At 38.9% G+C, this 23,888-nt stretch overlaps 1 protein-coding gene and 1 long non-coding RNA gene across 2 annotated transcripts in view; one reads left to right on the plus strand and one right to left on the minus strand.

Moving 5' to 3' along the window:
• The window catches only part of LOC5576990 (ETS homologous factor), a 47,903-nt gene that overhangs the window by 22,090 nt on the left and 1,925 nt on the right, over positions 1 to 23,888 (plus strand). The window lies entirely within an intron of this gene.
• LOC110676359 lies at positions 12,460 to 13,181 on the minus strand. The gene is made up of 2 exons (XR_002500306.1): positions 12,768 to 13,181; positions 12,460 to 12,703 (listed from the first exon to the last, which is right to left on the minus strand). It is a non-coding gene; the product is annotated as an uncharacterized LOC110676359 (long non-coding RNA).

Below are 23,888 nucleotides of genomic sequence, written 5' to 3' on the forward strand. Positions count from 1 at the left end.
TGATTAATTTGCTCACAATCGTTCAGCAGCAACGCGTTCATCCACCTCGACACACATGTTTGCTCAGCGATCGGATGTCGATTTTCCCAACATTTGGAGGAAATTCAACAATGTGGGAAACAAATTTTCTCCACACGCTACATCCGCAATCAAAGAGTCAACCGCCTGAGTGCCACCCCCCAGACGACAGCGGCACGGCGATCAAACGAAAAACAAAAAATGAAGGCTAGGGATGTTTCCTTTACAGACCCTCGTCATCATAGAGTCGGAGAAGATACCCGAGCAGAATTTGATTTCAAAATCTCATCAAAATTAGATAAAAAAAAAATTATTTTCTTATAACATATTGATAGCCGTTTTTGATAACCATTTGTTTTAAGATCTGAGTCTCACTTCAAAGTTTTATATAATTTTGATATCCCGAATTCAAAATTTAAATTTTATTATTAGGCTCATATAAACTCCCAGAAATTATATGAAAATAAAGGTACAGTGAAATTTTCGTGAGAGAATATCCTAAGACTCGATTTGGATTCATTAAATCATACTGAAGACAAGGTTTCATGAATAATAAGATGGTCACCTCAAACAATTTTCAAAATATAATCTTTTTCATAATTTCATCAATCGATTTTTTTGTCAATACCAACACTTAGAGTTGACTCGAGAGACACACTTTTTTCTAGATAAATTCGTTGACCATTCACCAAATAGACACCATTTACAAGATCTAGACTAACCCATATTTTTATCTTATGACAGGATCCAATATTGCAGGACTGAATCATGATATTTTCTGAAATAAATTCTATAGATTATATAATAATATATCACCATTGTAGATTCAATTTAGTTTGAGATCACAATCATTGCTGACTTTTATTTTTATGTTTGTATTGCTAAATAAACAAAATAAAACTAATTAAATAAAAAAATAACTAATTAAATAAAACAAATAAGTAATAGATTACTTATGTTGATTATTATTATTATCTTTACTATCGAAATTTTCAGTCATAGGCTGGTCCATCTCCTTTTTAATTTTATGTTTTTGATAAAAAAAAGTTTCCGATTTGACATAGTGCTATCCGAACTTGTTATTATTCTGTATATTTTTATTAAAAATTTTGATCTCATATTTTGTTAAGATTTTTTTTGACTTGATCAGAGTACTATCATATTGAGTTATCATATACGATGATTTCACAACATCAAAATTAGTTATAAATTAGTTCTCATTCCCTGCTCGGGTAGACATTGAAAAAGCACTTACTTACTTACTTATTTGGCTTTACATCAATTATCTTGATAAAGCCTCGCCAACAATATTTCGCCAATTCCCTCGGTTCATGGCCGCTTCTCTCCATCCTCGACTGTGACCCACGCTCTCCAGGTCCTGGTGTACCTGGTCAATCCACCTAGCTCGCTGCGCCCCACGCCTTCTTGTTCCGACCGGATTCGTGGCGAACACCATCTTTACAGGGTTGTTGTCCGGCATTCTTGCCACATGCCCTGCCCAGCGTATCCTTCCAGCTTTAGCTACCTTCACGATACTGGGTTCGCCGTAGAGTTGAGCGAGCTCGTGGTTCATCCTTCGCCGCCACACGCCGTTGTCCTGCACGCCGCCGAAGATCGTCCTTAGCACTCGACGTTCGAAAACCCCAAGAGCTTGCAAGTCCTCCTCGAGCATAGTCCACGCCTCATGCCCATAGAGGACTACCGGTCTTATGAGCGTTTTGTACATCGTGCATTTGGTGTGGGGGTGAATCTTTCTTGACCGCAGTTTCTTCTGGAGCCCATAGTAGGCACGACTTCCGCTGATGATGCGCCTTCGTATTTCCCGACTAACATTGTTGTCAGCCGTCAACAAGGATCCGAGGTAGACGAACTCGTCCACCACCTCGAAGGTATCCCCGTCTATCGTAACACTGCTTCCTAGGCGGGTCCTGTCGCGCTCAGTTCCGCCAACCAGCATGTACTTTGTTTTCGACGCATTCACCATTAGCCCGACTCTTGTTGCTTCGCGTTTCAGGCGGGTGAACAAATCTGCCACCGTTTCAAATTTTCTCCCAATAATATCCATGTCGTCCGCGAAGCAAACAAATTGTCCGGATCTCGTGAAAATCGTGCCTCGACTGTTAAGTCCGGCTCTCCGCATGACATCTTCAAGCGCAATATTGAACAACAGGCACGAAAGTCCGTCGCCCTGTCGTAGTCCCCGCCGAGACTCGAACGAACTGGAGTGTTCGCCCGAGATCTTCACGCAGTTTTGCACACCGTCCATCGTTGCTCTGATCAATCTTGTGAGCTTCCCGGGAAAGCTGTTCTCGTCCATGATTTTCCATAGCTCTATGCGGTCGATACTATCGTATGCCGCCTTGAAATCGATGAACAAATGGTGCGTAGGGACCTGGTACTCACGGCATTTCTGGAGGATTTGCCGCACGGAAAAGATCTGGTCCGTTGTCGAGCGGCCGTCGATGAAACCTGCTTGATAACTTCCCACGAACTCGTTTGCTATAGGTGATAGACGACGGAAGAGAATCTGGGATAGCACTTTATAGGCGGCGTTTAGGATGGTGATTGCACGATAATTTTCACACTCCAGTTTGTCGCCCTTTTTGTAGATAGGGCATATAACGCCTTGCTTCCACTCCTCCGGTAGCTGTTCCGTTTCCCAGATTCTGACTATCAGCCGATGCAGACAAGCGGCCAACCTGTCCGGGCCCATCTTGATGAGTTCGGCTCCGATACCATCCTTGCCAGCGGCTTTGTTGTTCTTGAGCTGTTGAATGGCATCCTTAACTTCCCCCATCGTGGGAGCTGGTTGATTTCCGCTGTCCGCTGTGCTGACGTAGCCATCGCCTTCGTTGTCCTGACCTTCTGTGCCTGTGTTCTCTGCGCCATTCAGGTGTTCATCGTAGTGCTGCTTCCACCTTTCGATCACCTCGCGTCCGTCCGTCAAGATGCTCCCATCCTTATCCCGGCACATCTCAGCTCGCGACATTGAAAAAGCAACACCATCCGAATTAGACGGGTGTACGGAACGAAAGAAAACAAAAAATACGATCGGAACGCCATATGACGGATGATTGATTCCTTGGTTAGCTACTATGTTGCCCATCTTTGGACAACCATAGATTAAGATGATTCTTTCCGCTTGCTACGCAGTAGAGATGGTCGGGTCTCGGGTTTTCAAACCCGAAACCCGACCCGAACCCGAACCCGACGGGTTCGGGTCGGGTTCGGGTTTGAAAATTTTATTTTTTTCGGGTTCGGGTTCGGGTCGGGTTTGACGGCTACAACATTATCGGGTACGGGTCGGGTTCGGGCTTGAAAAAAGTCGGGTTTAGTCGGGTTTGAGTCGGGTTTGGTGAGAATGGTGAAACGAGTAACAACCTAAAAGCTTCCCAATGCATCAGAAACGATGAATTTATAATCTTTTAAAACTCGGGTCCTATTCGGGTTTTTCTTAGAATTTTTTTCGGGTTTCGGGTCGGGTTCGGGTTTGAACAGCGGAAATTTTTCGGGTTCGGGTCGGGTCCGGGTTTGCTTTTCAATTACAGTCTCGGGTTCGGGTCGGGTCCGGGTTTTAAGAAATAAAATAAGTCGGGTACGGGTCGGGTTCGGGTTTGAAAAATGTGAAACCCGACCATCTCTACTACGCAGCAGTGACAACTATTGTTACGTATTGGTTCAGTGGATTAAGGTTGCGATAATAGAAATAATAAACCATAGAAGAATAATGTCGCTGGTGTTCCCTTTGTTCTCGCTCAGAAACATGATGGGTACATAAGTGTCAAACTGCATACATTTTCGCGTTGACATTTATAGCCCCGCCTATCTCAGCCAGCAAATGATGTTTCTACTGCGACATTCTTCTTCTATGGTTTAATACTTATTACTTATTCTATTGTTGCGATTCCGATTTCGATTAAGGCTTCCATGCGAACGAATTTTTAAGACATGTTTCAGGACTATTCTAACATTTTCAAGCCGACGACATCCAATAAGCTGCGTCGACAGATTTTGTTCAAAACTATTTGAATATAAATTAGGGAAAAAGTTTTAATTTTCGACTTAAGAACTGTTCATTTTATAAAGTGCCCAGACAACCAAAATGTACGTATAAAGAAATCACCTGGAGGCTTTGTATGTGCAAAATTTCACTTATAAGATGTCGCGAAAAGGCCTTCTACGTACAAAAGTGGAGGCGATATACGTGCATATATAATGTGATGAATAACAGCATACAATGCGAGTGTATAATTTTTATACCGAACTAACCTGTGATCTTATGCGACGTTACTAATGATAACAAATGTTAATTTGACAGCTGCTACGGATTGATGCGACGTACTTTGTACGATTGTACGTGACGAAACAAAATGTATAAATGAACTCAGAAAAAAACCGTTTTATGCGAGGAAGCTTGTCAATCTGACGATTTTATTCACCATGTTTTGCGGGTTTGATGTAATTTGTATGAATTAACGAGTTATAACATGAACTTGTATGCGATTTCTGGTTGTCTGGGTGGACACCTTGTGCGTGCTGTATCTTTTAAATTTATCAATGAAATTTCAATTGGTTTTCTGTACATCGTTCGACTAGTATTGTACAATGTTGTGATAATAAATAAAATCTACAAAATAATTAAATTTCACACGAATATCTAAAACGTTTAAAACGGTCGATTTTTGGAGGTTATCCAAATCAATGATTGTTAGAAATTGGCTGGAAAATTCAACAATCTATGTTTTTTATTTTCAAAAAAGGCTTGTTCTGCGGAAGCATTATCAATCAGAAGCCTGATGGAGAAAATCAAGTAATTTTTGGTGCAACAATTTTACATATATAATAAAATAATATTTTTAGAGAAAAATATTTTAAATTTGAAGGGAACTGATATGAGTAGAATTTTTTAGTTTAAAGTGCGTCCTGATGGAAGTGCTCATATAATATTAATATGAAAAATAACTTACGCCTCCATGGAGTTACTTATATAGTCCCCACGACTATGACTTTTAACATTTAAAGCACAATAGAAAAACAATTGCTTTATTTTTAGAAGACCTTTCAAAGTACCATGACAATCATCAAAATTGGCAACACTGTTGTAATAAAATCGATTTTATTTTTCGCATAATATTTTCATAATAGGTATATTATTCTGAGAATACCAACTAAAATATTTGGAGAAGAACGTTTACAATTTACTGAAGATCGATAAATATGCGTACATGATTTTAAAAGTGTGAGACTTTTTAGTAAAACGACCATAAATAGTAAAATGTATACTTAAGACTGCGGTTTAAACTCACGATTTAGCTCTCGTTTATATAAAGATAGTTTCTTAATAATCCAAACTAGTTTTGAACACGCTTGTTACTTTTCTCTTTTGCTGGGGGTGAAAGGATGGTGTATCAGCAAATTTGGCCATAAATCGATACATCACTAAAGTTACCTAATGTCAAAGAAAGATGGAATATAATTGATTTTTTCAAAGCTATACATTTAGTGGAATAGTAAAGGATACAAACATACAATTTGTTCATAAAAATGAGGATTTTTGTTTTGCGAAAAATAATGCTAAACTTAAATGAACAGCTTTCTTATGACTTTTCGGAAAAAATATTTAGCTCTTCAACCAAAAGCATTTTCTAAGATATTATATTTTCATAGCATTGTACAATAATAGTTATAGACAAATATGCGTAGAACGGCAGTATGGGAAGAAACCAAAAATTCTAAAAATTAGCTAGATCACAACAATAGGATTTCGTTCAACTTCGTCGTAAGCGCTATTATTTGTCGTATAAAACTTAAAATTTTCTACTACGGCGGATATTCAAACTTACCTGCAGCAAAGTTTCATTTTTCAAGTGTAATTTTGCGAAAGCTATTATCGTTCGAACACTTGTACAACAAAAATGCAATAAAACTACTATATTTCGATAAATAAATTCAATTCAATTATTAACTTTTCACTTTTTCACCGAAATCGCATGGACGAACACGATTTGAAAGAAATGCTCAGCGGTCGATACCAGTCACACCACTTTATAACACAAGTTTCTTCTCACCCCCTGTGTGACTTACTTCGCCGAGCACTTATTTTCACTATGGAAAACCTTCGTACTCCTTCACTGAAAGATTTCATTCCAATCACACGCCGTAAAACGTCTATAATTCACGTAACTTTATGAAATTTCCTCAACGACAGCGTATAATGGACCAATGCACGAGTTCATTATTTGACGTTTGAACGGAGCCGTGTTTTTTATGTGACCATGGAAACCAGTGAATTCGGCACCGCTCAAACGTCAAATTAGTGAACTCGTGCATTGGTCCATTGAGAATGTAAGCAAAGTTCAATCCGTCGTACTGAGAAAAAAAGCTTGTGCGCATCAATGTGTGCGTGATGCTCGGCATAAACAAATGATTCCTTTGATAGTGTTCTTTTCGCTGCACTGTGAGCAGATGTCATGATTGTTCGGTCAAAAAGAATTGTGTTTATATGTTTGAGCTAGAATTTGATGGCGAACAATGAATTTCAAAGGTAATTAATATATTCCATCATGCTGAAGGAATGGAGGGAGATGCCCGTAGATCTATGTATTCTAGTAAAACCTTTTATAATAGCGTTGATGTGTTGTATTGTGACCACTTACTGTATCACATTGAGCCGTAAGTTGTGAGACGAATCTGAAAACTGATTGCGACAGAATTGGAAACGATACGACGAATTGAGAATACGGCAAGATGCAATTTCATTGCATTATTTCCAAAAAAAATGATCAAGATTTATCAAAATCTTATTGTATAATGCGAAAGCCGTTTTGGGAAAGAATTGTTTGGCATTGGCAAATTAGCATCGTTCACTGCTATACTGGGAAAATTGCAGGTTTACACTGATCAAAGCTCAATACGATGGATACTAGCACATCACCCTACTTATTCGAAGCTGAAATTTTGTACTTCTCATATCGCATATTAGGAGGATAGAAACTTAACCCCTCTAACGGCAGCTTCATTTTTACCGCAAAATAAATATTCAAATCTCTTCTAGTTTAAGAATCCGTGTCGATACGATTACGAAAAATCGCAAATCAACAACGAAATATAACTAGTGATCTATTGAGGTTATTGGTTAGAATGACATGATAAATAAATTGTGTGATAGTTTTTGTTTGAAAATAGATGGTCAACCTTGTGGTCAACTCATTTATTTTTAAAAGCCGGGAGAACGGAATTCACGGGAAATTCAAAAATCCCGGGAAACAGAAATTTATTTCCTGGGAAACGGGAATGTTCCCGGGTTTGGAAACTCTAGACTGGTGGAAGATAACTTTTTCATATGAACCTTTAATGTTCTCGGGATTGGAAACTCTAGACTGGTGGAATATAATATTTTCATATAAACCTTTCATGTCTCTAAACCTTCCTCATCAAAATGGCTGAAAATATGACGGAACTCTATTTTCATCAACACGATCGTAAAGAAGATATGGGAGCTGAAATTTTCAAACTTTTTGCAATTTTAATCGCCCCAATGGCTTAACCTACCGACCTATCTTTCAGAGGGGTGTAGGTCGTTAGGCCGAATGTAATTAGGATGAAGACCTAGGCCGAAAGGGTCGTTAGACCGAAATAACATTCGATCATTTGCTACTATTTTAAATGGCTAACGCATTCGTGTTTTTTTCCTTCTTTTAATCAAAAGCTGTTCTTTCTAGTTACATTTCGGTTAATTTGGGCTTCAAGGTAATGCAAATTATCTTGATCTAACAACTAACAATCCATTTCACCTGAAAATTCATTCGGCGGCTTCTAGGTGATCCTGACCTATCTCTGTTAATTCCCCCATTCGACCTTACGGTTCATTAGAACTATCGGCCATTTTCGGCCTAATGACCCTTACGGCCTAACGGCATTCATCCTAACGACATTTGGCCTAATGGCATTCGGCCTAATGAGTTAGAACCCTTTCAAAGTTAGTCATTTAGATGTACTCTTCGAAGCCACATGGATTTTGAATTAAAACATTACTCATAACTATTTATACAGAAGTAGGCAGAATAAAGTACGCATTGGCTGTTTTTTTTTTATAGAAAATAGCTTGGAAGCTTGGAAATCTGGATCTCGGCTTTTAGTGGTCCGATTGACCTAAAATTTTCAAATTGTGAAAAATCACAATATTTGAAATACATATACAATCTATTTTTTTTTCTTTTGAATGCCGTTAAAAGATGTTTTTGTGTTTGTCCCAATCAGATATACCTATTCACAATCAAAGTAAGCGTGTTTTGGCAAAAAACGGATAGAAATAGAGAGTTCCTTCACTCATCAAATCACGCATTTTTCAAAGCTTAAAAAGTGTTTTATAGACTACTACTACATCAAACAAAGGGACTTACTAATACAAAGAACTTTGTAAGTCCGTTTTCATCTAATGTTCCATTCTAAAGCTCAAAATGCATTTTTCGCGTGAAACTACCTTCTGGACCACTGGAAACTGCTTTATCAGATTAACCCCTCTACCGGCAGCTTCATTTTTTACCGCAAAATAAATATTCAAATCGTTATAATTTTTTTGTTTTTCAATATATTTGTACCATTTTTTCACAAGTGGTCAAAAAACTTTTCTACTTTAAGAATCTCTGTCGATATTGAGCATTGCTCACCTGGTTCCGAAGAAATTCCAAAATTCCTTGGGGGACCGACGCGTATTCATAACCCCCCGTTAATTTCTCAGGATACATAATTTTAATCGTATTCGGATATTCACTCTATGCTGTGGGAGTATGCTGTGAAAAAATGAAGCAATTTTGTGCAGCTGTTTTTGAATAATGAACATTTAGATTTCTGGTACCACACTGGCCAGATCTTATTTTTTTTTTCAAAAACTTCAAAAAACATCATATTGTGATTTTCAGATATCTCCAAGAATTCTTAATTGATTTGTATGATTTTTTCAGAGCAGATCCTTATTACCTGACATTTTATAGCCCACATTTTATTTTTTTGATAAAATGACCAAAAACAAAATGGTCGCCAAAGACATTTTCTATGGAGAATTTTGGGCCCCTAAAGGAACATCGGATTATCTTCAAAACCAGATCACCAATGATCAATACAGTATTTGATTTACGTTGAACAGTTGCACTGGTTTCGTGTTCTGTAACTCGATACCTCCCTAACTCGATGGTTCCTTTAATATCGAGTTAGGGAGAATTGACTGTACTAATCATATGAGCGAATACATTTTTTTCACGGAAATGGCCTATTCTCAACATAGGCTCTAGTTGGTTTTTATTCTAGTGCTTGAAAGGATTAATTTAATGTTGCCAAATATGATTTGAATTTCATATGATTTGTCAAGAATAAGCTCCACATGGACTTTTGCGTAGGGTTATAAACTTTCATGTTTTATAAAAAAAAGCACGGACATCGCCTTCAGCCATTTAGCTGCACGGACTGTAACTTAACACTAGACAACGGACAAGCATGCTCCAGTGGCACAGCCGAGAAACATTTCTGACGAAAAGTTTTAATGGCTGAAGCGGAAATCGAACCCAGATCTCATGACACGATGCACTTAAATGCCTGACGACACTAAACACACCGCCGTTTTGAAACATGTCGTTTAGAACTATGTCAACAGATTTACCAATACCATACAAATTTACTAGTATTAAATAAATATACACGTAAAAAGGATAATTTTAAAAAGGAAATTGCATTAAGTTTGATTCATTTTCACGTTTTTTAGAATTCCCCGGGAAATGGCAATTTTATTTCCCGTTTCCCAAGAAGTAAAGTCACGTACCAAATTAAAACAACGATCGAAGAAAAGTTGAACTTAACACAAAAGTAGTGATTTACCATTTCGGTCGAGAACTTTGAAAAGACAAAATAATTTTCAAATGCTGTTTGAAACTTACTCATGGACTGTGTTGATTTATTTTAGCGCGCTACTCTAGGACGTAATTTTCTTCTATCGAAATCGTTTACCGGATGTAACTGCTTCGCTCATGTATCTTCAAGCGATGATTCGTAGAACGTCATTCCACTACTGGTGCTCTTACTTCCTGGTACAGCCAAAATCAAGTCGATAGTTATGTAATTATCCTATTAAGAAGCGTCACATCCTGAACTTTTTTTTCCACTTGCATCGTGTTGAGTATCCATCTTTCCAGATCTTCTCTTTTGGAAGCGAAGATCAAATAGGTTTTATTTCTTCCTGTTACCTCCCACAAAGAAATTAAAGTTAAGAAATTCTATTCACATAAACTGAGTAAAGTCACATTTTAACCACAGTTGACAGTTGCCTTTCGTGCGCGAACGACGTCTTTTTCATAGCACAAGCCTCTCGCGACTACTGAGTGAAACACAAGATGTCTTCGTACAGGAAGAACACTCTTGTAGTGGATTTCAGCGTCTTGCCGAAACGTCCCCCAACGGATCAGGTGGAGGAGTTCCTCCGGGATTTCGTTAAGCTCGATATGGCCGATGTACGGAACCTCCAGCTGCACACTCTGCGAAATTGTGTATACATTGAAATGCACAACGCTGGTTTACCCCCTCGCCTAGCAAAGCAGCACCATCTACGATATTGGCTCGAGCATAACGGAGCTGTCTACCACATCCCAATTTACGTGGATGGACCTACTACCACCATCAGGATACACGACTTATCCCCGCAGATGGCAAATACTACTATCACCGAATATCTGAAGGAGTACGGCACAGTTGTCTCCATCACCAACGAAGTGTGGAAGAACTATTTTGCCGGAGTACCGAACGGGGTAAGAGTGGTACGCATGAAGATGAAGAAGCCGGTGCCGTCGCATATTACAATCGACAACCAACCGTCCCTCGTTACGTACCCAAAAAACGAGAAACAAAAAACAGCATCTGTACACGAGAAAAAAGATGAGCAACAGCAAACGTCCAGCTCGGCTGTTATCAACCACGCGAAGCCCGATAACCCAACAACAACAATAGCACATGACATGAACGATGATGACGAAGACGACGACGACGACGATAGTTCGATCGATGATAGTACGACCAACGATGACCATCAAACTACCACGAAGCGGCGACTGTCAACTCGAACATCTAGCGACGAAAATGATCAAACACACCGTGAGCGTAAGGGTCCGGAGATAGCAAAAGATGAAGAAGGAAAAGATCCATGCGTACCAGCGGAATCGGGATGGAGAGTTACCCGATCTAGAAAGTGTAAGAGAATGGAAACTTCTGTTGAAATAGGTAGAATAATGAATTAACAAATTGTATTTTTTATCGTTAGTTCTGTTGAATTTCAAAACGACACGAATGCACCTTAAAGGTGTAAAGTGTCGAAAATAAAAAAAAAAAAAAAAAAAAAAAAAAACATTTTAACCAATCCGAACAATTTTCTAGGAGATGCATTTGTCTATAATCTCAAATATATTCGAAATGTTTCTAAGGAAATAAACCAATGAATCAAAATTGAAATATATAAACGCACGTGCTCCAACTATTTGGCTATCTATGGCGTCAAAAGAAAATTCAAGCCAAATATAGCATGCACTTTGCAGAGAAAACATGACGCGCTGACAGCTTGATATATCAAAAATCCACAGCCTAGCGCAGATGCAAAACGTTGTAACAAGCGTGCACTTCTGCCAAGACTGTGGTGAAGATAGAAGCGCCATCAACACAGAGACGCATTTTGAACGCTCATGTTCTGTGAGCGTTCTCAAATGATCCTTTGATTGCTCTCGTGTTCATGTTCAGTTTCTTGAACACGCACACGATGACTAGATTGATCATAAAGTAGTGATCTCCAAAACTTTCGACGAACGCAATTACGTTTTTCGACCTTCGAGCTTCACCATTCCATCTACCAAGATTTTGGTACAGCCCGGATTAGATGTTCGGACTACGGCTAGTGTGATCTAGGGCAACTTACAACTGGGATAAATGCTCCGGAATCTCACTAATGAAGAAAAAATAATTTTAAAACACTCAAGTACCTATTTGCACATAAACTGAGCTTGCGCCCTTCGACAGAACGCAGTTAAAACTCGGATCAGGATCAGCACCGATGTGGATAAATCGTAGCTTAGGGATCTATTTTGTAATTCAAGCGAATTCACGTGACTCGTTTGTAGTCATTGTCGATCAAAGTAAGCATGCAAATTTCAGATGTCACCCGTCGACTCCCATAGTGATCCAGTCACATAGAGTGACAACTGTCGATAAACTCGAGTGACATAGCCAAGTCGAGCTAAATTTTTGGTCGACAGTGACTCCAGTCGAGTCGTTTTTGATCGACTCGACTTATAAAATAGGGCCCTTAATGTAATAGTGAGATGAACGTTAACTTCTATCACAAGAAAAATCAACATTCGGATAGTTTTCATTATTTGTATTGCAATAAATGACGAGTGCAAAAAAACACAATTTTCAAAATGTCTATAGCAAAGTTATGTTTTACTCATAAAATTATTACAATTGTGAGATCGTAAAACGATATTTATAATATTTTGCGCCCAGACAGAATGCACTAACCCGCACCCGAATACATGGAGCCAAGGAAAACTCGAGAATAGGGAACTGTGAATGTTATCCCAATACTTTCAGGCTTAGAGATACCCTCTCAAACACTGCCATTTTTTCACTAGTTAATATGAAAAAAGTATGTAACCTGAAACAGAAATGGTAGTCTAGAATGTTTTTGAATTTATGAGATACAATGAATTTCAACTTACTAGAAATGATCCGACGTTCAATCGAATTGGTTTTCTGCGTTTGTAGTGCAAATTATGACGACAGCGGTTGCCAGGAGATGAACGGCGCACTGTGATCATCATCGTAAATTGTTTGAACTTGAACACGGCTCTCGTGAGCACAAGCTTTGAACAGAACATGAACAGAACGTGTTCAAATGCATCTCTACATCAACAACATCGATTACGACCACGCGGGAACACTCTTTCCGGCATCCATATTTTGGCTACCAATATGGACTCGTGCATCAGTGCTAACTGTGTTGTTGATGCATTTCTTTTCGCGCCCGGCTCTAAGTATTCCCGGCCCATCGCGATCAGAGCAAAGTTATGAACATGGCTCAAATCGTGGAATGCTGAGCTGTGTTGTCGTCTGATCCCAATGTGAACGCTGGCTGAGGGGGAAATGGCTGCGAACGAAGAAAAACATACAAAAATAAAACGGAAATCCTTTCGAAACCCCTCCCGTACAGTCGGGAAGAGTAGGCACAGACAAACAAATGTTAAACTGACGAAATTTCCATCTACCACTTCATCGATCATTTCAAATTCGTTTCGCATTGTTTTTATTGATGACGTTTCACACTACCGTCAGGTCTTGATATAAGAAACAGTATTTCGTGCAACATCCTCACCAGATGATGATGGTGCGAACTGGACGAAGGATTTCAAAGAAAATTTGTTCTAAGTGTTACGTCCGTTTGTCCGTTGAGTAAGTACAGCTACGCCGTAGTACGGATGAAGTAGTTTCCCATGCCTATCGTCGTCGATCGCGCGTCCGTCAGCGCCTGCTTCGTCATCAGGGAATGGCGATGTCGTCACTATTGTTATGAGACTGACTGCCTGAGTCGTCGTCATTCAGAGAAAAAAAAACAGCTTGGTTTGCGGTACAGATGTAATCTAATTATTTTAATCCGGTTGCTTTCCATGTCAACGATGCAAAATAAGACCCCAAACGGAACCACACGTCCACACTGCAATGGAAGTCTTTTCAAAGAAGGTGGCATTGATGATGAATGGAATAAAAGGGCGCATTGCGGAAGTAACTCATCTTTAAACTGTAATATGGAAAGGCTCTTGCGGATGTTCTCGGGTTAGAGTTATCGTGGAATGGTTGCTTTAACGTACACGGAGACGGAATTCAACTCAATTTTGGGTTGTTTCAACGCAATTCCGTAATTGAGCCCAATAACTCAATTTTGGCTAAATTTCCAAGGTCCCCACTAGGTAGTTTGACTTTAATTCCATTAGAAAAATATACTCAATTTTGGGTTGATTTAACGCAAAATTGAGTTTTTTCGAGCCGAACATAAGAAAAGTTGCATTTACCCAAATTTGGCTTATTGGGCCAAAGTACCCCCATTGGGTAGATGCAGTTCTCTCTATTTTTGACAACATTCGTGTGGGAGAAAGAGAAAACCGAGAGATTTTGGGTTGAAACTATAATCGATATACTTAATTTTGGGTAAAGTAAACTCAAAAATTAGGTAAAGATATTTCTCCGTGTATGTATAGCCATAAACAACCACGCTTTATACAGGTCGGACTCGATTATCCGGAGTATCGATTTTTTTTTTATTCCGGATAATCGAATCCTCCGGATAATCGAATCACTAAGAAAAAAATTGGAATCTTCGATAAAAGAACTTAAATATTATGTTTTTTTTTGTTGTTTCATTTATATGGTGCAGTGGTGTAGCTAGAAATTATTTCTAGGAACAGTAAGGGTCTTTACAAGAAAACAAATTTTTTGACCAGCATACACAAAAAAACACTTTTTCAAACCCCCCTTTTCTTAAATACGTTCAAAACTGCAAAACCATTCATATTGTATATTGCAATACCAAATTATCTCAGATTTATGCATAAAAATTGAAAAACAAGAATATCAAAAACCAAATTTCGGATAATCGAGTCTAAAATTCCGGATAATCGAATCCCGGATAATTGAGTCCCCGGATAATCGAGTGTCCGGATAATCGAGTCCGACCTGTATTATCATTTCAAACTTCCTACACGCCCGTTCAGATCTACTCAAAAGTGAGTAGAATTCGACTCACTTCGGAACAAAGTGGAACTGCTCACAAGTGAGTAACACCATCGTTACTCACTTTAGAGTAACGTTGTCAAACGTCAATATTGGAGTAACACTTACTCACTTCGTTTAATCTGGGATTTGCGAAAGTGAGTAGATGTCACTCACTTCAGAAATAATCTTTTTGGAAATTAATTTATTATTATATTTATAAAATCAAGAGAAAAATATACAAAAGGATAACATTTATTTTATTATCTCAAACATAAATATATGGATAGTACATGATATTGCAAGTAAATATTGCGGTGTTTGTGTCGAAATTTTCGCTGCTCTGGAATGTATCCCCGGATGTTGTAAATCTCTGGGGGATTGATGAAAGCAATGGAGGATGTAGTTTGACGGTACGAGTAGCCTTCCCGGTTCTGTAAAGAATTGATAATTAGTCCAATAAAAAGTACGACGGTAAAACTTACTGTTTATATTTTTTTTCTTGCGGTTGTTCGATCAAAATCAGTAGGTGAATTCCGGCGAACAATTTCTCCGAAGAGAAGACATTTTCTTCCAAGAAAAATTTCTATTCTTCAAAGAAAATATGCGCTGGAATTCGCCTACAGGACTTGGTCATTTTCACTCCGACCTCGCTTCACTTGATATTCCGGCGAACAATTTCTTCGAAGAGAATAAATTTTCTTCCATTACACACGCCGCCTACAGTAGGCGAATTCCGGCGCGTATTTTCTTCGAAGGGAAGAAATTCTCTTCCATTACTGACTAGCAAGAAAATTGTCTTTTCTTCGAAGAAAATACGCGAAGGAATTCATCCACAGGATAAATGATACCAGTAACAATTGCCCATTATATTCACAACTTGCATGATTCGTTTTGAGGCACTTGTTTAACAGCGATGTTTACTCCTAAACTTAGAAGCCGAAATTTTCACAAGTCTTTGACGTTTACAAAGTGAGTCAGATATGTTTGTGTTTACTCAAAAGTGAGTTGTGGTAACTGACGCCTGTCTACTCAACTCCGCGAAATAACTTTACGCGAACACAGATGGTATGCGTTCGCCGCAAAATCCGTTAACAAACTGAAGTTTGAAATGCCATCCGATCAGAACCCTTCCGCACAACCACTCTTTGGAATCAGTCTCGCATACATATTCATCAGCTATCGATCGATCGTGCTTTCCTTCACACCCATGCATTGAGTAGTTCTTCGCCATTCTCCCTCATTCATCTTTCTCTGCGATGCTTGAAGGTGTGTGTGCAAGCGTTCCATTGAACGCACATTTCTTTTTGCCTTGAAACAACCGAATGCTGTGTGTTTGGCATCATATTTGAGCCGATTCGAAGAAACCCGAACATGAGCTTTCGCTAGCCCACACGTCGGTCGTATAGAAAGCTCATCGTGTCAAGAACAAATCAAGAAACACTGAAACAATTAAGACCTTCTTTTTCTCATTGTGACATGCACGGTATGAGCATTTTATTTTAATTTACTTTAGTTTTCATAATGCAGACTCTGTACACCACATGAGTAAGGTCGTTTTCTTTCATGATTGAGTAAAAAGTTACTCACTTTGATAAAATAAAGTTACTCACTTTTGACAGCTTACTTGAAACTTCAAAAGTGAGTCAAACTTACTCTCTTTTGAGTAGATTTGAACGAGCGTGTATGTTCCATATTTCACAACCAGAGGCGCACTTATCGTTTTCCTTTATGTTTGACGTTCCGTACCACAGGATGTTAGTGCCAAAGACAAAATAAGTTCTCAAAAACTTATTCAAATAGTCTCAAGTCAGAAAAGTGAACAAACTTACTTTATCGATCCTACGTGTTTCACAGACAAAATTCCACACGTTCCGCTCTTACCCAACTAGATTTTTCACTTTTATAACGTTTAATTCCGGTATTACAAAACGGCGTAAGTAAGAATTTCAACTTTTGCAACCCAACCGCTACTTTCACCGCTCCGTTGTATGATGAGAAAAGTGACTTAAACACGAATCAAAACAAAACACTACTTGAGCACTTGAGCCGAAAGAAACGGCATATCATTTTGTTATAATTGTTTTTGTGGGAAATAATACTAACTACCTAGTTTTTGAACGCGAGCTGATTGTATGCAAAGCGATGTGCACGTCGAAAAAATGTTAAAAAGGTGATTGATATTAAAACGGTTTCAGAAGACAGGTTTTGATTATTCTTAATCAATTTTCTCAAAACTTACACACTTAAATTATTTTACGGATTCCTGTAAAATTCTCAACAGCTGAACAGTTCGGTGAAATAAATTAACGGAGTACGGTAAATTTTTACAGTATCCCGTTAAAAATCACCGGAATCCGTAAAATTTCGACGGAATTACGGTGTTTTATTTCACCGAACTGTTCAGCTGTTGAGATTACGGTGAAATTCACCGTAAGAGCTTAGTGTGTACGTCGATTTGAAAAAGTAATCGAGAGTTGTTTATGCAGCTGCACAAAGTTTTATGCCGCTTGAGGTAAAGATCAGCATCTCCAATAGGCCTATTCACATAATGTCTCAAATCAGCTGATCGGGAAGCACTTTGACAGTTCTTCTATGAAAATGACAGGCTCGTGTTAGCACCGGTCCTCCACCGATGTAAACAAATGCATAGACGGATCTGTCACATGAAAAGGCCTATGCTGTGAAAAGTGTACTGCGATCTGTCAAACTTGGGTAGCTAGTATAGTACCATAGTAGTACTATGAGTGGAACCTATGGTCTTATCCACGGGTGTACTAAACTGACTCGGTCGAAGAACTTTGACACTAGAGCGGGTCCAGATCACGTGGAGATCATACGGAAGCGTGCCCCGCTCAAGTGTCACAATTCTCAGACCGAGTGAATTTAGTACACCGATGGATTAGACCATTCTGAACCTGACTATTATATTTTTATTTCGTCTTTGGTATAGCAGTGTGAATTATAACAGACAACAATTATTGGCAAAGGCAAAATACAAGCGTCCATGTTCCTTGCATGACCTAACTTTATGGCATATAAGACAATAAACCAAAATCTATAATGCTGAGAAAAGTGTAGTGCGATATTTAGATAGTCATATGTGTACTCCAAATACGTCAAATGAAAGCCTGAAATCCATATTATGAATGAAAAATATCAAAACTAAACAGAAACTTTCGTTTTCGTAATGAAAATCGCTTTAGTCAATATAGGTCACCAGAACCACTTTCGGCTACATTTTCAACTTTTGTTCCTAAATGCCTTTCATTTCGATTTTCATGAGAGTGGCCAAATGAGGAACACCGTGATCCTATAAGGTGTATAAAAGCTACAAGTTTAGAAAAATGAACCCTACCTATGAATTTTTGAATGTTTTTGGACAAACGTAGCTCTGTCACATGAATATAGTTTGCAAAACACGGAATAAATCACAGTGATTTTCGTTTAAAACAGCGTATAACCCATGATATCTGACTGGCGTTATAGCCAAAACCGATACCTTTACCCTACTATAAGTGATACCTATTCTGAACCAAACTACTATAATTAGCAATGATTTTACATTGATTATCATTATCATAGTTAGATTACACAAATACATTGTATGCTACAAAATTATCAATGCTTCTTCTGTTTTTCGAAAACCATGATTTTTCGACGGAAAAATATTCTATTGAGATAGAGACTATACAGATTTTTATCATTGGTTTGTTTTCTGTACCTACTGTACTCATATGACACATTACACTATTCTCTTTCACTTCCCGCCAAAGCAACAACAGAGTTCAATGAGAATACACGACTCAAATAGCCCGGAATTTGTATCATTCATTGTGCAGTTTCACGAGCTCGAGTTGAATGCTTGAAAAGAAAGGAAAAGCACTATTAGACCGGCGACCGAGCGGCGATGTCTGATAGCTAATCCAACAACAACGGGGGAAATTACACTCAGATACAGTTAATGCCAACTATGATCATGGGCGTTTTGGATGTCCATTTCCGGTACGTGCATCTCCGGAATGACCCGCTTGGGTCGAACTCCGGATCATTTTTACAATGCGGGTTGAAGCTGTTCAAGAACCGTCATCATCCGGCCACGTGCTTCGCTTACATTAATTTCGCGCGGCATCCGGGAAAATGCTATTTTCAAATAAATAACGGAAAACCCACATTACAAGGTCGCCGGTTCCTGTGCTCAGCTCGCCGCACGGTAGATTTATTTGCTGCCAGGGCGCGCAGTGTTTCTCGGACTCGGCGCTCGCGCAAAAAGTAGATCACTCCGTTTGCAGCGTCGGAAGTTGAGCCACAGCAAGCAACTAGCGCCAAGCCGAACAGGTAGCATGTGGGCATCCCGCATGGTAACGAATCATCAGTACCGTGGAGCGGAGTGAAATTGGACTTTACAGTCAACTTTCCATAACTCGACATTGAATGGACCGACCAGTAAAATAGGTATCGAGTTACAGAACACAAAATCAGTTCAACTACGGTTCAAAGGACCATCGAAGTACATAGTAATGAAATAGTAGTTTACGCAACAGAATGATGATTTTTACAGCTCGAGTCTTACTTTTTTTCAACGAAGTTTGCCGAGTTGGCTAATTACGACGAGTGCTGTAAAAATCAAGATCTGCAACGAGTTGCGAACAACATTTTTGCAGTTTCGTCAAAGACTAATAACTAATTACTGAGGCATCCGATTTGAAAACTGTCTTCAGCAAAGTTGTAGCTGAAAAATGTATCTAACAGTATCAGCTTTAACCCTCAGGAGCACATGGGCACATATTATGACGGATTGAGTGAGATGCTTGTTTTTCCCATAGTAATGCCCATATAAACTTTGAAGAGCTTGTGCAGTCTCATATTTCATACATGTGGGCTTCGTAGCCGTGCGGTTAGTGTCACCAAGGCATTTAGCCGCATCGTGCTAAGGAGTGTGGGTTCGATTCCCGCCTCAGGCCGTAAAACTTTTCGACAGGAATGTTTTCCGACTGTGCCACTGGGCGTTGCATGCTAGTCCGTTGTCTAGTGTGGTGCTTCCTTCAAAGGGCAAATAGCCCACTGGGAGCATTTAACGTGTAGTGTCTTTAAAAGTTCTTAAAGAAATCATTTGAAGGATATCTGTAAGAATTCCAATAGCAATAGCTCAAATAAGCTCAAATTTTGGGAGGACACTCAGAATTGGATCTAAAATCGGAAAAGCGGTGTGGAGCAAAAACGATTTTTTGAACTACCCTACTATCTATATCTATAAAAATAAGAACGGAGTGGTGTTTGTATGTCACGAAATGGCTTACGAATGGGTCAACGGATTTGAATGATTCTTTCTCCGTTTTATTCATCAAGGGTTCTGACCAGTCTTCTAAGATCATCTTTTTACTCTGAGATTTAAACAAGCATGTCTTGAACTTATCCCAATTTGCAGGATCGTTTAGAATCCTAATTTATTTCGATCCTAGTGAGCGGGATTTGATCTGGGATTGAATCCCAGGATGAAATCCTCATGAATGAATTGTCATTCTCTTTCAGCAAACGGTGGTGTATAAAAGTTAGATGATTTGATGTATTTTTTTGTCATTTTATATTTTTAATGAAGAAAAATATTCTCCTAGGTACTCCCTCTCCCCAGCAAATCTAGCTAGTTTCGGATAGGAATAGATAATCTGTGATTATTTCTCCTGGCAAAAGACCAATGTTGAAGAAGATAAAAAAAAATACAAACTTTTTCAAACGTATCAAAAGTGTGTGTGCTGTCAAAAGTATTCCTCACTTCTGTTCGGTTATTATCAAGGTTAACTTGATTTATTTTAATAATACTTAGGGTAGATGTACCAATAGTGGAGGTACTAAGCACTATTGAACTTCATTTAACCGCCTAAATTCAAGAAGCGCAATTAATGTACATGTTAATGTTGCAACGGGAAGTAACGACCATTGACATAATGAGAAAAAATATTTCATCGCAATAATCCACGGCATGTCAGTGAAAAATAATATCTCCACTATTGGTACACTTTTCCTTTAGTTGTGGTATATTTTAAATTTGTGTTCCTGTAGTAGCGGTATCTGTGGTTTTCCTATGGGATCCTCCACTATAGGAACACTTTACCGCAACTATTGGTACAAGCAAAAACAGTTTAAGCAATTTTAGTGGTATTTCATCAGTTTTAAAGCAATTTGAACGCTCTTTTCATCTATTCCGTGTATCAACAAGCCAATACGTCGATTGGCAGTGTCAGTTCTGTGGCTAATGTAATAAAATCAGTGAAAACGGCACTACCGCAACTATAGGAACACCCTCAACTAAGAGAACACTTACCCTATCAATCAAGGATCGAATCCTAGGACACAGACAAACAGACGTCACACTCTCATCGCTGTCCATCGACCAACTTTTTAACGCTCAATTCAAATATTGGGTAGGTGGTCAATCGACTACCCGCAGCGCTCGCGTCGTTTTTGTTCGTGTTTGACGTTTACACACTACCGCCACCTGTTGGTCCATCGGCCAACTACAGTGTTTTTAGCATTGGGCGTACAAGTTTTCGCGACTATGATTTTGATCGCGATTTGTTCTAAGTGTTACGTCTGTTTCTCTGTGCCTAGGATTTAATCCTCTCATACAAGACGCATGATTCAATGCATGCATGGATTGGAATATAATGAGCGCACGCAATCGATCTCAATATGTGGGTTTTGAATCTCAGCAGTTCTTGGAGTAAGATTTTTTGAAGACTGGTTCTGACGTGTTAGTGTGTATAAAAATCCGAGGAGAATCACCGGGAAAATCGGAAGAACGTGCAAGTGCAGTCATGCAGTGCAAGTCATTTTTTATGGGACATAGCGTTCTTCAACAGCCTACTTGATGGCAAGGCGAAGTTTTCCGGGACGACTAGTCTATCTATCTATATAAATAAAAATGGAGTGATGTTTGTATGTCACGAAATGCCTTGAGAACGGACCAACGGATTGACGTGAGTTTTCCACTGTTACACTAGACAAGGGATGCGACGTGTTCGTGCGAGCAAAACGTTTGGGAAAGTCTCCGGAATTATTGGGAAAACGGGAGAAGCCTAATGTTCCATTTTGTATGTGGGATTACATGACGTTTCACAACAGCCTAGTTTGCCGGGACCACTAGTATATATATATATATATAAAAATGGAATGGTGTTTGTATGTCACGTAATTATTTGAGAACGGTTCAAAGAATTTGGACAATTCATTCACTGTTACATTCGCCCAGGCTTCCAACGTATTCGTGCGTAGAAAATGTTTAGATAACTCTTCGAAAAGTCGTATAAACGACAAAAAAAATAAAAGTGTCATTATGTACAGAGTTGCTTAATATCAATCATATCAGCTGATGGCTGATGGTCTAAAACTATCAATATCACTTGCAAGCTATCAATATCACTTTGATTTGACAACCAACAGCAGTGATGCGACATCGCACTCTAGATCAAAATCACTGCAGAATGAGTGATCACGTGGTCATTATCCATGCTATTAATGTTTTTCAGTGACCAACACATAGTTTCAATCTATCTGCAACACTGTCGAAAATATCGTACTGATAAATTGCCATTTTATCTGCTTAATTTAAAGCTAAACTTAACCCATCAGTGATATCCATAGTCTATCGCCATCAATGCACTGGTGATGGATTAGACAGCATGATGTTGATGTGATATGGAATGATCCGATTTGTATCGCAGTCGGCCTGTACAAATCAGCAAATTTTAAGCATTGATAGTGACATCGAGTAACTCTGATTATGTATGGGAGATTGCATGTCATTTTTCAACATCCTACTTGATCGCAAGACGAAGTTTGCCGGTACCACTATAGTTGAGTTTTATGTGCACTAACAGAATATTAAACCGTATAGGCCATGTGAAAGCAAAAATACTAAAATCCTCAGCGTTAAGCGAATACTCAACGGGTTCAAATAATTTTTAACATTATACTCGTCTTACTGCTGAAACTGGCCAGAGGAAGTCGAGATTATACCTTTTCCGGTGGGTCACTGGGCAGGTTGCAATAACAACTATTTTAATTTGCATGATAATTAAGATCTGATATTCAGCATTATAAATAAAGAGTATTGGACCGTTTATAATATACCGGATGTGGTCACTCGCGCTTTATGTCCTGAAGAACCGGTCATATATTTGCTGGATACTAAACCGTTTCAATGTCGAAAAGTTCAAATTATCACGTATGGCGCAATAGGGAACAGCTATGGCCATAACTGGTACACTTACCCTATGCTATGTTCAAAATAACACCAAGAGATAACCAGTTACACTGTTGACTTGTAAGCCTTCACTCTATTGAGTTCGATGATGTTCTGTAATAAACTTAAATCGCTAAGCACAAGCCATTGTGATCGTTTGTGATTTTCCAAGAAACTTAGCGAACCTTTGTAGATTTTTACAAACCTTTTTGAACCCATGCAGACCTATACCAACCCGTAGTAGACCATTGAGTACTTTCACGGATCTTCGCTGACATTTGCAGGCCTTCTTAAGGCTAATTGGTCGGTGTTCAGACAAACCGGACTAGGTGATATTTTGGCGCTCTAAAGAAACGTTAAGGACTCCAACAATAGGGTAATGACTGTTTATTTTGTTCTCAAACGCTAACAGTTGGCGCCACCGACAAAAATTACAGACAACAACCTTTCGAACATTAAGTTTCCCTTACCGGCCGACGAGCGGCGACAATCTACTATAAAGTGGTCATGGCAGCCGGTAGTGCTGGAAATGCTTCGGAAAGCATAACCTTTGAAAATCATCAAGTTTGATGCCCATATTGATATGGTTCCAGATATGTTCCTAATTGACCACTTCCCCCAGGGCACCTGGAACGTTCTATAGAGTGGTCTGTGCATCTAATGGTTCTGAATACGCTGCAGGAAACATCATTTTTAAGGTTGGTGTCCGCTTGGATATAGCTCCGGATAATATTTACATGATTGGAAATACAAACATGACTGACCATGCTTTCCGGAACCAGTTTTACGGAAATGGTCATATTTCTGAAGATTTCCAACCAATCTTAATGCGTCC

The sequence above is a fragment of the Aedes aegypti genome, chromosome 2 (genome assembly GCF_002204515.2).
Source record: "Aedes aegypti strain LVP_AGWG chromosome 2, AaegL5.0 Primary Assembly, whole genome shotgun sequence".
Classification (NCBI taxonomy): Eukaryota; Metazoa; Arthropoda; class Insecta; order Diptera; family Culicidae; genus Aedes; species Aedes aegypti.